Raw genomic sequence first — 10414 nt, 5'->3', positions numbered from 1 at the left:
GATTCCCAGGTGAGTCTAAGTTAATTTGTCCTTTTGAACATTTTCTATTTAAATTTGGGTTAGTTGAACAAAACTGGATGTGGGTCAAAATATCATTTAATATATGTTGTAAAGCCCCTTAATGAACAACAATGTAGCGAATTTGGGAGCGAGGCAAAGTTCAGAGGTTCGAAGAATGGTTTTTTTTTAGATGCATTTTCGACAACTGCTAAAATTTTAGCTCATCTGCGTGTATCATAGCTTTATTTGATTTTCAGTGCAGCCGATCGCATGGACCAGTGGGCAATTAAAATTTGGAAGCGAGTTTTGGTAAATAAACGATAACATTTGTTTGATTTTGATCTCAATATTACGAACTAACAATATGTTCTCAAAGTGGGAGGAGGGAGGGGGGAGGGGGGGGGGAAGTGAGAAGGAGGAGGTTGGAATTTGCTGATTTTGCTATACTTGTTAACTTCAAATTTCTTTTCGATTGGCTGAGTTTGGAACTCTCTATCTTTCGGTAAATTGCGTCTCTCTGAACCTTTTTTGAAACTTATGGGATTAATAAAATTTTAATAGAAATCCCATCCCCACTGATAACAATGGAGATAGAATTTCTATCCTTGGCAAATATACCAGTTGGGACATAGGATTTGGATCCTACCATTATGAGCTGTAAACTGGCTCCGCTGCAACGCATGGACTTGAGGGTTATTAAAATTTAAAACCAAGATTTAGTAAAGGGGGTAAGTTACTTAAGAAACTGTGGTGCTGCGTCTGTGGTAGGGTATAGCAGGTAATTTAGTGTTAACAACTGCATTGAAAACGTCAATTGGCCACCGTAAAGAGTGAAAAAGCTGACGTTTCGAGCGCAAGCCTTTCGTCAGAGCGATTGGAGGAATTTTGGGTTGTGTGTGGGTTTATATGCAAAAAGAGGAGCCACGCTATTGGTGGGAATATGGTGACAAGAAAACAAGAATAAATTAGTTGAAGGATTAAGAGTGCCGATTTGGAAGATAAATTCTTGTTCTGGTATTTTACGGCTTTCCGAACTGCCAAGATGTAAGGAAAGGCCACAAACTGGCATATGTTGTAATGAATAATAAGGGAGATTAAAGTGTCTAGCGACTGGTTTGGATGCGTCCTTTCTTTCCACGTCGTGAACGTGTAAAGGTGCAAAGTACAAAATCAATGACTTTAGTTACCAGTCATCATTTATCGCCTGAATGGGCGGTAGTAACGTGGCGGAAACATGAATCTTTTTATATTTCCGTCGACGTCATCATACCTAAACGTTCACGGAAATACAAGGTCACGTTCCGGAAACACGTTTTTCTCTTGTTTCCGTAGACGTAATCAGACAGAACGTCGACGGAAATACTGGGTTACTTTTCGGAAACAGATTTTTGTCTTATTTCTGCTGACGAATTCAGATCTAGAGTGGACGGAAACACTAGATTTTGTTCCAGAAACACTTCTTTTTTTTGTTTCCTCTATATATCGGACTCTTTCAGCACTCGTTATTCGTGATCTTCCTTTTTCATTACAGGACAGGTAAATATGTTCTGATCGCGCGGTTTTAGATAACCCCTACCAGACTTTTATACCGTCCGTTTGTGAAATCTATGCTCCACTATGTAAAATCACACATATACAAGAACTATATTTTCTTTACAGCTTCAATTTATTTTATTCTTCTTCCTCTTTTCTTCAATTGATCGACCGGTGACAATTTTTACTATATAAAAAGTACGTATATATTCGCTGTCGTCCTTGTCATCTGAACATAACATACCTGAAATTCCTAACTTAACAAATGAAAATCAAGTAAAACGTACAGCTGGTATGTATGAAATGCCAAATGTTCTGAAAATGTATAGAATTAGTCGCTGCGGGCAGCCCGACGAGAGCCGTTAGTTGGGTGAGGGCGTGGTGATTCATCCTCGATCAGTCCGGTTGACACGTTGCTTCTCAGTCAGTAGCAGAAAGCGCTTTGGCGTGGAATAATCAAACTAGTCGTGCGTGCGTACAGTGATGTATCTGATCACGTATTTTCAGGGCATTAAGCTCGTATATTATCAAATAAAACCCCTCGTTACATCTCTTGGATAGAACGTGCGCTATGATTAGTCCATTTAGCGCGCCGTATTTCACTGCATGGCCCGCTAAATTCAAAAGTTTGTTTTGATCGCCAAAATATCTCTTCAAGAAAAATTTGAACAGACTTAAGGAAAAGTACGCCAACAAGGAAAAAGAGCGAAACTTAGAAGCAGATATCCCAATCTTTCGAGTCAGATTCTTCGGGTTTTTGAGTAGGACAAGCGGCAAATAGAGAAATACGACTATCTACGACGAACATAACTCGGGTCGTAAACAATATTATTTCATTGAAGTCGAAAGGTTGTCGAATACTTTGAAAAGACAAAATACGAGTGCAAATAGTTTCTAGGGTTTTGCGAACAGCAGGTTGATGGAAATTGTAATGTAATAAGCATACCTGCTGCTGCTCTCGATAAGCTCCTGGGCAAGTTCTTTAAAGATGTCAACAAGCAAAATGACAGTATTTTAAGCTTTCAAATTGCATATTCGAGTTATCGTCCTCTAAATCGTCCCGTTTTTCTTCCTCTTAAAGCTCTAAAAAGTAGGTTCAGCTCTCAAGCGAGTCCACGTCTTTCTTTTATCGCATCAACAAGCATCGACTCAATGTCAACCCGTCTTTAATCTTTTTGTTCAGTCTGCACCGAGTAATCCACCCTGCAAATTCTATGAAAACGCCACAATTCACCAAAAATCCGGATACTAATCGTTTAAAAGACGCTTGTGCTGTTTTCGATCGAATTGATAAAATTCATTCATTCATTTGACGTTGACACTGACATTGAAAAAGTTAGCCGTTAGTTCGCACTCTACACAGAAACGCGCTGTGCTTTGCAGATTTCAGTAATTAAATTAAGTAATTAATTAAGTTTTTCCATTTTCCTGGAGCAGTTAGACAAAATCTGAGAAGGCAAAACTGGAAAGAGTCATGACATCGAAGTGCGTCGGTCGTGTACACGAAAGACAGCTATGTGCACAAGAGCCAGCAAGAATAAAACAGAGATCCTAGTATTCCTTTACCTCGTCCGTTTTGACTTTCTTTAAAGGCTGCTCTTTAGCTACATATACATGAACACCCTCTTGTTTGAACTGAGTAGTTAGCAAAGATTCCACATAACCATTGATGAATAGGCATTTATCTTAAAATGATATATAAGCGGCGAGTCTCTGCTGAATTGATGGAGTGGTACTCAAATGATTAAAAATGTCATACAATCTAAACGGCAGCGACGCGTTCAAATTGTTGACAGTCTTCACGAAAGATGATTTGGGAATTTGCATCTCCTGATTTACTGAATGGCTTGAGGAGGTGGTGTCGTCTTTTTCGAAATTTGAATCCGTTGGCAGAACCAATTTTTCAACTGCGGAGGAGATTTCCACGATCGAAGTTTTCAACTATCTGCTCGCTGAAATCCCCCGATTCCTCGAAATATTTTTAAAGTTCTGCCACATTCATAGCGTTGAAATCGGTTCCAATTTTGTTTACGCTTCTTGCTTACGATTCTTCGCATCTACTTTGGCGGTAGCGAAATGACAACTTGCTTGATAAATAATCAAACATATTACACAACAAATAAGTCAATTTTAAATATAGAAAAGCTTCACGACGGTGGAAATTATCTAAAACAAAATGGCGAAGTCCATACACGGGTCGTGGGTAGTTGACCCAATGTCCGAAATTTCGCGGTTTGTTTACAATAAAAGTCACGTGATATTACACGTGAAATCGAACGCCGAAAAGGTAAATTCCCCGTTCTGAGGACATTTTGCCACAACTGAACGGTGCAAATTATTTTGTGGTAGCTGCTGCGATATCTGGTTTCACCAACATACTTTAGATCACTAATGAAGCTTAGCCACAATCTCTCATACTCCTTTTGGCAGTTTCTGGTGGCTACGTCTGCCCTAGCGAGTCTCCAGCGAAACGATGGACAAAACGAGACAGCAGGAAGCCCTAGCAGGAATGAAACATTGCTTATCGTGTTCTTAAATATGGATATGGAAGAACACCGGAGGAGGCCGAGAAAGATCATGATGAGAATCTCACAATTTTCTGCTGCAATTTCAAGTGGACTGACTCACATGGGAAAGCTTTTTTTGAGTCTAAGAAGCTCATCGCTCAGGGCCCTGATTTGTGTCATTTCAGTCCTTAGTTCCCTATAATACCTCAAGTGGATGTGTCTAGTGTCGGCGTTGGTGGAGGATTCTTGCAAAATGATCAGTCTGTGGTGTTTGACTCTAACATCCTACAGGCAACTAAGCAGTGCTCCGCAGTCACCGAAAACGAAAGTGATGTTAAATATTTGGATTTTAAGAATTGGAACAGCTTGCTTTATGGAAATTCAGATATCAATACAAAAGGACCAATCGCCACTCGAAAGTATCTTCAAGAAACCTCTCATTCTTAAAGCATCAAACATGGCGATGTGTAGCACACACGCAAGGAAATTTTTTTCGTGCACTCTGCATTTGAGATTTATTAAACAAACATCAAGAAACATTTGGTCACGCGCTGGGCAAAGAATAGTAGAAGCAGACCAATTTCTTTCCCACATTTTTTTTGTTTTGATTAAAAAACTCAAATGGATAATCGTTAAATTCAAATTTCAAGTGAGCTCGTCGCAATAGGAAAAACTGTCAAGTTGCAAGTTACTCTTTACTATATTTTGTTCTGCTTATGTCGGGAACAGTACATGATTATATAAGCTGAGAAAAAAAATGGGCGGTAGAAAAACTTTCCCAGGCAAGAGACAACAGAGCAATGTATCCTTATATTAAAGAAAATTTTCCAAAGCTCATTCCAAGTAAATATTATATGAGTGCAGATGCGCAATCGAAACATACAACAAAGTGGTTTCGGAGAAATTTCCGTTGTTTCCACTGACGTCATCAAGAAATTACGTCACCGGAAACACATGTTGCTTTCAACTGACTACTGGCGGAAACATTTCGAAAAGTGGTCCGGTTACCCTGTGTCGGCAGCGACGGAAACATGAGTAAACGTCATGATCCTCTCTTCGCAAGCGCGTGTTAGCCGTAACGATTCCACAATAGTATTAAAGATTTCAGCAACACTTCGGTAACTGGAATTTTGTTTTTTCGTCTATGTAAGTAAATTGTGTTCCTCTAAGATAGGAATAGAAACAGTAGATATCTGATCTTTAATAAAATTCAGAAACGTGATTTAAAGAAAATTGGTAAATCTTGTCTTTCTGGAAAATTTTTGAAGTAACGGGATTGATAACTTTAGAGATGTGATTAGTGATATTATTACCTTGGACTGGGTAAAAATATGGGCTGAATAAATAGAATTTGGATCCCCAAGTTTAACCTCGTTTTGTATCATGGGTGGGGTATTTCATGGTTGTTTAAACAAAAACTCACGCTTTTTTTCGTATAAACATTGCCCGTTGATGAAACAGTGAGTTGCAATGTTTTCCCCTTGGCCATCCCAGAAATCTCTGCGTAAACACAGGGATTCGATTATTGGCAATCCATTCATTGTGATCTGGCGCAGTTAATCTCGAGTACTGGACATTGAAAATGTGCTGAGTAACTGCAAGTGGTGTATACCAATGAAAAGGAAAGCCCGCTGACCCACAACATTGTGCGATTTGTTTAATGGTTGTCATCGGGAGGGTGCTCCACAATTTTTGTTTGTTTTTAATTCAAAAACTCCATTCCATAATCATTCAATTCAAAACTTCAAGTGAACTCGTGGCAATCGGAAGAAACCATTGAAGAAAAGCGGACGCAGTGAAAATAAATCTTCCAAGACTTGGAAATCGCAGTTTTGATAAATAAGAAATGAAACAAAGTCCAGTAAGTAGCTGATGCCCTTTAAATATTTATGAATAAATGTTAATTCAATCGTTTCAGTAAACACGTTTAATAAGTTGTAGTTGACTGATTTCGTGCAATATACACGCATTTCACACTCACACTTGCAAATGCGTGTAGTGACACGCAGTTTTCGTGTTGCGCGCATGCAGCCTTTTACCGGTATGCAATTTTAACTAATTATTAAGTCATGGAGCTAGTTAAGCACGCTAAATGTGTCAATTTTTAAAGGATGAAATTATTTTACACCGCATTTTTTTTTTGCACTAAAAACTCAAATATCGGTCTCCCCAAAGAAAACGCACATCAGATCACTAACGACCAAAACGAATGCATGAGAGTGAAAAAAACCAAAAAGGGCAAATTTAGAGACAAGATAGAATGATATGCAAAGTTCTCACTCAAGATGGCTGCACTAATCGTTTACTTTACACGCATTTCACAATCAGACTTGTAAGTGCGTGTAGGACACGCAATTTCCAACTACATCCATTTTCAACTAAATATTTAGTTCTGGAGCTAGTAGAACACCCTAAACGTGACAATTTGCGATCGTGAAGAACACAATATGCTTCACGTGATCTGCCCTTGAAATGAGTCGTTTTGCTTCATGGTTTTAAAAGCGAGGCATATTTTACGTAAGCTGCGTCCAATTATTTTGCGTTAAGCGCCTTTTTGTATAAATGGCTGGAAGAACACAATATAAATCAAGTCATCCAGGCTTAAAATGGGCTGTTTTGCTTCAGGGCTTTAAGAACGAGGCATATTTTCCGTATAATGTGCTTCATATTTCTGTTTAAAGCGTATTTTTGCTTTAAGGCTTAAAGAATGAGATTTGAAGTTATCCGCGCTTGAAAAACGAGGTATCTTTCAAGTCATTCGTGTTTGATATGGGCTGTTCCGCTCCATGGCCTTAAAAAAGAGGCATATTTCGCCATATACCAGGCTTGCTGCATTTGCCTACGTAAAGCGCCGTAAGTCGCTGTTAGTCATTCGCACTTGATATGAGCTGTTCCGCTTTATAGCATAAAAAACGAGGCCTTTCCTACGTACATTTCATTTGACTGTTTTTAAGCAAAGGGGCGAGGTTCTTTTCCGTTGTCCGCGCTTAAAATGAGCTCCTTAACTTCATGGCTTAAAGTACGGGCTATATTTCATGGATACCGCATTTGTAAGGGTAAAGCGTTGTTTTGCTTTAAGGCTGAAAAACAAGGTATATATTCAAGTCAATCGCGCTTGAAACGAGCTGTTTCGCTTCATGGCTTTAAGAACGAGGCATATTTCGTTTATACTGCACTTGTCTGAGGTTAAGTTTACCACAAGACTAGTGATTCCGATGGACATAGATGGACTCCGTTGGGTTCCCATGGACCCCATCAGATTCCATTCGACAAATGGGTATCGACGGATACCATCGGACAACATTTGTGCCCTCTTTGATTTTCATCTGACTTCCGGTACTCTTTCGCGTCAAACGTATCTTACATCCGTTGGAAGGTGTTACGAATATAATTTTGCCTATTCCCTCGGAAAAAATACATTTCCCATGGGTGTGTATTGGAAATGTATGGCAAAAAGTCGATATCTACCTTACCTAACAGCGAATTAGGTAAATGTAATGAGATAAGGAACAATCGAGATCTGATCTCTGGTGAAGTTTAGAGACGTGAATTAAAGATAATAGACAAATCACGGACTCCTCGACAATTTTTAAAGTAATAGGGGTGATAACTTTGGAGATGCGATTCTTGATGTTACTACCCTGGACTGGGTAAAAATATGTTCTGATTAAATTGAATTCAGATCTTTACAGCTTAACTCGTGTTGTATTATGGGTGGGATGGAATCAACATTAGCTGCTTACAAAATATAATAATAAGTGTTGTGTAAAACACAATTATTATAGTAATTAATAGTATCGATAGTATCAAATATGAACCTACAAATGTGTTACTTACAGATGAGTCAACTTGGTGTTGTTAGCGAAGACTCCAGGCGGTAGATTTTCTATTTGGTTACCACACAAGACACTGCAAAGATTAGGCATATAAAAAAAAGCGTGATTTAATAGTTACAGCAGGTTAAAGAACTTGATAGAATTCAAATCCTAATAAGAAGAACACAAGGATCATTTAAATGAATATTTAATGTTTTTTTTTGCGGTTTTTGTCCTTGTTGTCCTTATTGTTGTTGTTTTTCTCTCTACAGAGACGAGGGGATCATATTATGATTTTTTCCGTCCATCATTATCCAGTTTGGGTTGTTTAGACGTTTCTTTAATGCTCTTTTAGGTACAAGTGCCTCTATTTGCTGATTACTTGATATTGTTAATAACACAATGTTTCCAATTACATTTGTCTTTATCTCTAACTTGAGTTGTTATATGATGTAACATTGCGATCGTTTTGTTTAATACGCCACCTGCTATGCTAACTGCTTAGAGTTCTAGAAACTGTGTGATATTCATTATTCATGTAAGACCATGTGTTTTAGTAAAATCCTGGAATAGTTAACGTAAAGTTAATAGGTTACAGGGTTTGCAGGTTGAATAATTCAGCAAACAAATTATTAGACAACTGGTTTTTGCGCTAAACGCTCAAATATCGGTCTACCCTGAGAAAACGCACATCACATCACTAACGACTAAAACGAATGCATGAGAGTGAAACAAACCAAAAAAGGGACAAATTTGGAGACAAGATAGAATGATATGTAAAGTTCTCACTCAACTTCGCTACACTAATCGTTTAATTTACACGCTTCTCACAGTCAGACTTCCAGCTGCGTGTAGGACACGCAGTTTGCGTGTTGCGCGCGTGCAGTCTTTCATCTGCATGCATTTTCAACTAATTATTTAGTCATGGAGCTAGTAGAGCACCCTAAACGTGTCATTCTTTGATCGTGTTTTATTCGAATATGGAATTACCACAAAATATAAACCAGATTTACAAGAGGTGACTACTAACTCTTTTTAAACCAATCTGTTTATTTTATTTTATTTTTTATTTTAAAGGATAGAATTATTTTACACCGCAAGTTAATACTTTTCGTGATAAAAGCTAAAAATCGGTCTCCGCAGAGAAAACGCACACCACCAGAGACGAGGTAGCATAAGGCGCAAAGTTCTTACTCGAGATATGGCTACCTCAATCGGCTTCTCATTATTAAGAGTTTTAAAGGATATGTATAGTTATCGTAAAGTACGTTAAAGACATCTCTGATCTCTCACTTTTTTGCTTCATTAGTTTCCAAAATAACCAAGCGACTTTGGCGGGTAAAAAGTAAAACTGAGAACGCAGATCACAGTTCCAAAGGGCAATTTTATCAACATGGGCTTTTCTTTCATTAGCGTTTTCACAAGAAACGGTTGTGAATATATGGAAGTCATATATTTGAACTGCGGTTAAAGACGTGAATGAAAGCGATCTTAGCAGTAATGAACACTACTTAAGTAGCAGTGAAAAGAAGACCTGAAAAAAATTCAGGCCTATACGGAATTTGAACCCATGACTTCTGCGATACCGGTGCAGTGCTCTACCACCTGAGCTAACAAGCCAACTGGGAGCCGGTCAACGTGTTGGTCCCAAATAAACCCGTGAAGTGGTGAAACGGTTGTAAATATATGGAAGTCATATATTTGGCTTGTTAGCCCAGTTGGTAGAGCACTGCACCAGTATCGCAGAGGTCATGGGTTCAAATCCCGTACAGGCCTGAGTTTTTTTCAGGTCTTCTTTTCACTACTACTTAAGTAGTGTTCATTACTGCGAAGATCACTTTCATTCACGTTTTCATAATGTTCACACAACGCTGTAGTTGATTTCTACAAATTTTGAAATCAAATCCTACTCAAGATGCCGGCTTACATTTTTTGATCGTTTTCAAAATCTCGAAATCTGAATTCTGACCTTTACCCTCGGAAATCAACAGGCTCAAATGAGAAAGATTTCGGGCGTATCTTAAGCCAAATTTTTCCAATACTTTTTATGAGCATTCTAAACAACACATAATTTCACGTCGTTCATTTCACCTTTTTTGTTGTTGCTTTTTTACTTTTGTTTTGTTTTGTTTTGTTTTTAATTTGGTTGGATAAACTAAAATTGGGAAGGAGTCTCAACAATATTTAAAAATTATTGTGTATACCAAACCGAAAAAAATGTAGCAAATAGGTAAACTCAAACAATTTTCAATACACCTAAAGTGAAGTTGAAAAAAAAAATAAAAAATAAAAGCAAAATTGTTTCTAGATTCTTCTACTCCTCCCAAGTTGGAGCGAGGTAACCCCTAAAGTCAAGGAACGAGCCTTTTTCTCCTTTTTTTCCGGACTGTTCTGTAATTGCTAAAATTTCAGCTCACCTGCGTTTGTCAGGGCGCTATTTGATTTACCTCTTTGCAAAGAGCATACGTTTTCTCCAAGAAAAGATGTATCTTCCAAAATTTACCTCCCTCATAACGTGTGGCTTTGTTGCTCAGTTTGCAGCATCGCCTAATTAGTATC

This window comes from Pocillopora verrucosa, chromosome 1, assembly GCF_036669915.1.
Source record: "Pocillopora verrucosa isolate sample1 chromosome 1, ASM3666991v2, whole genome shotgun sequence".
NCBI classification, from domain to species: Eukaryota; Metazoa; Cnidaria; class Anthozoa; order Scleractinia; family Pocilloporidae; genus Pocillopora; species Pocillopora verrucosa.
The sequence above is the reverse complement of the archived record's forward strand: the minus strand, read 5'-3'. Positions refer to the sequence as shown.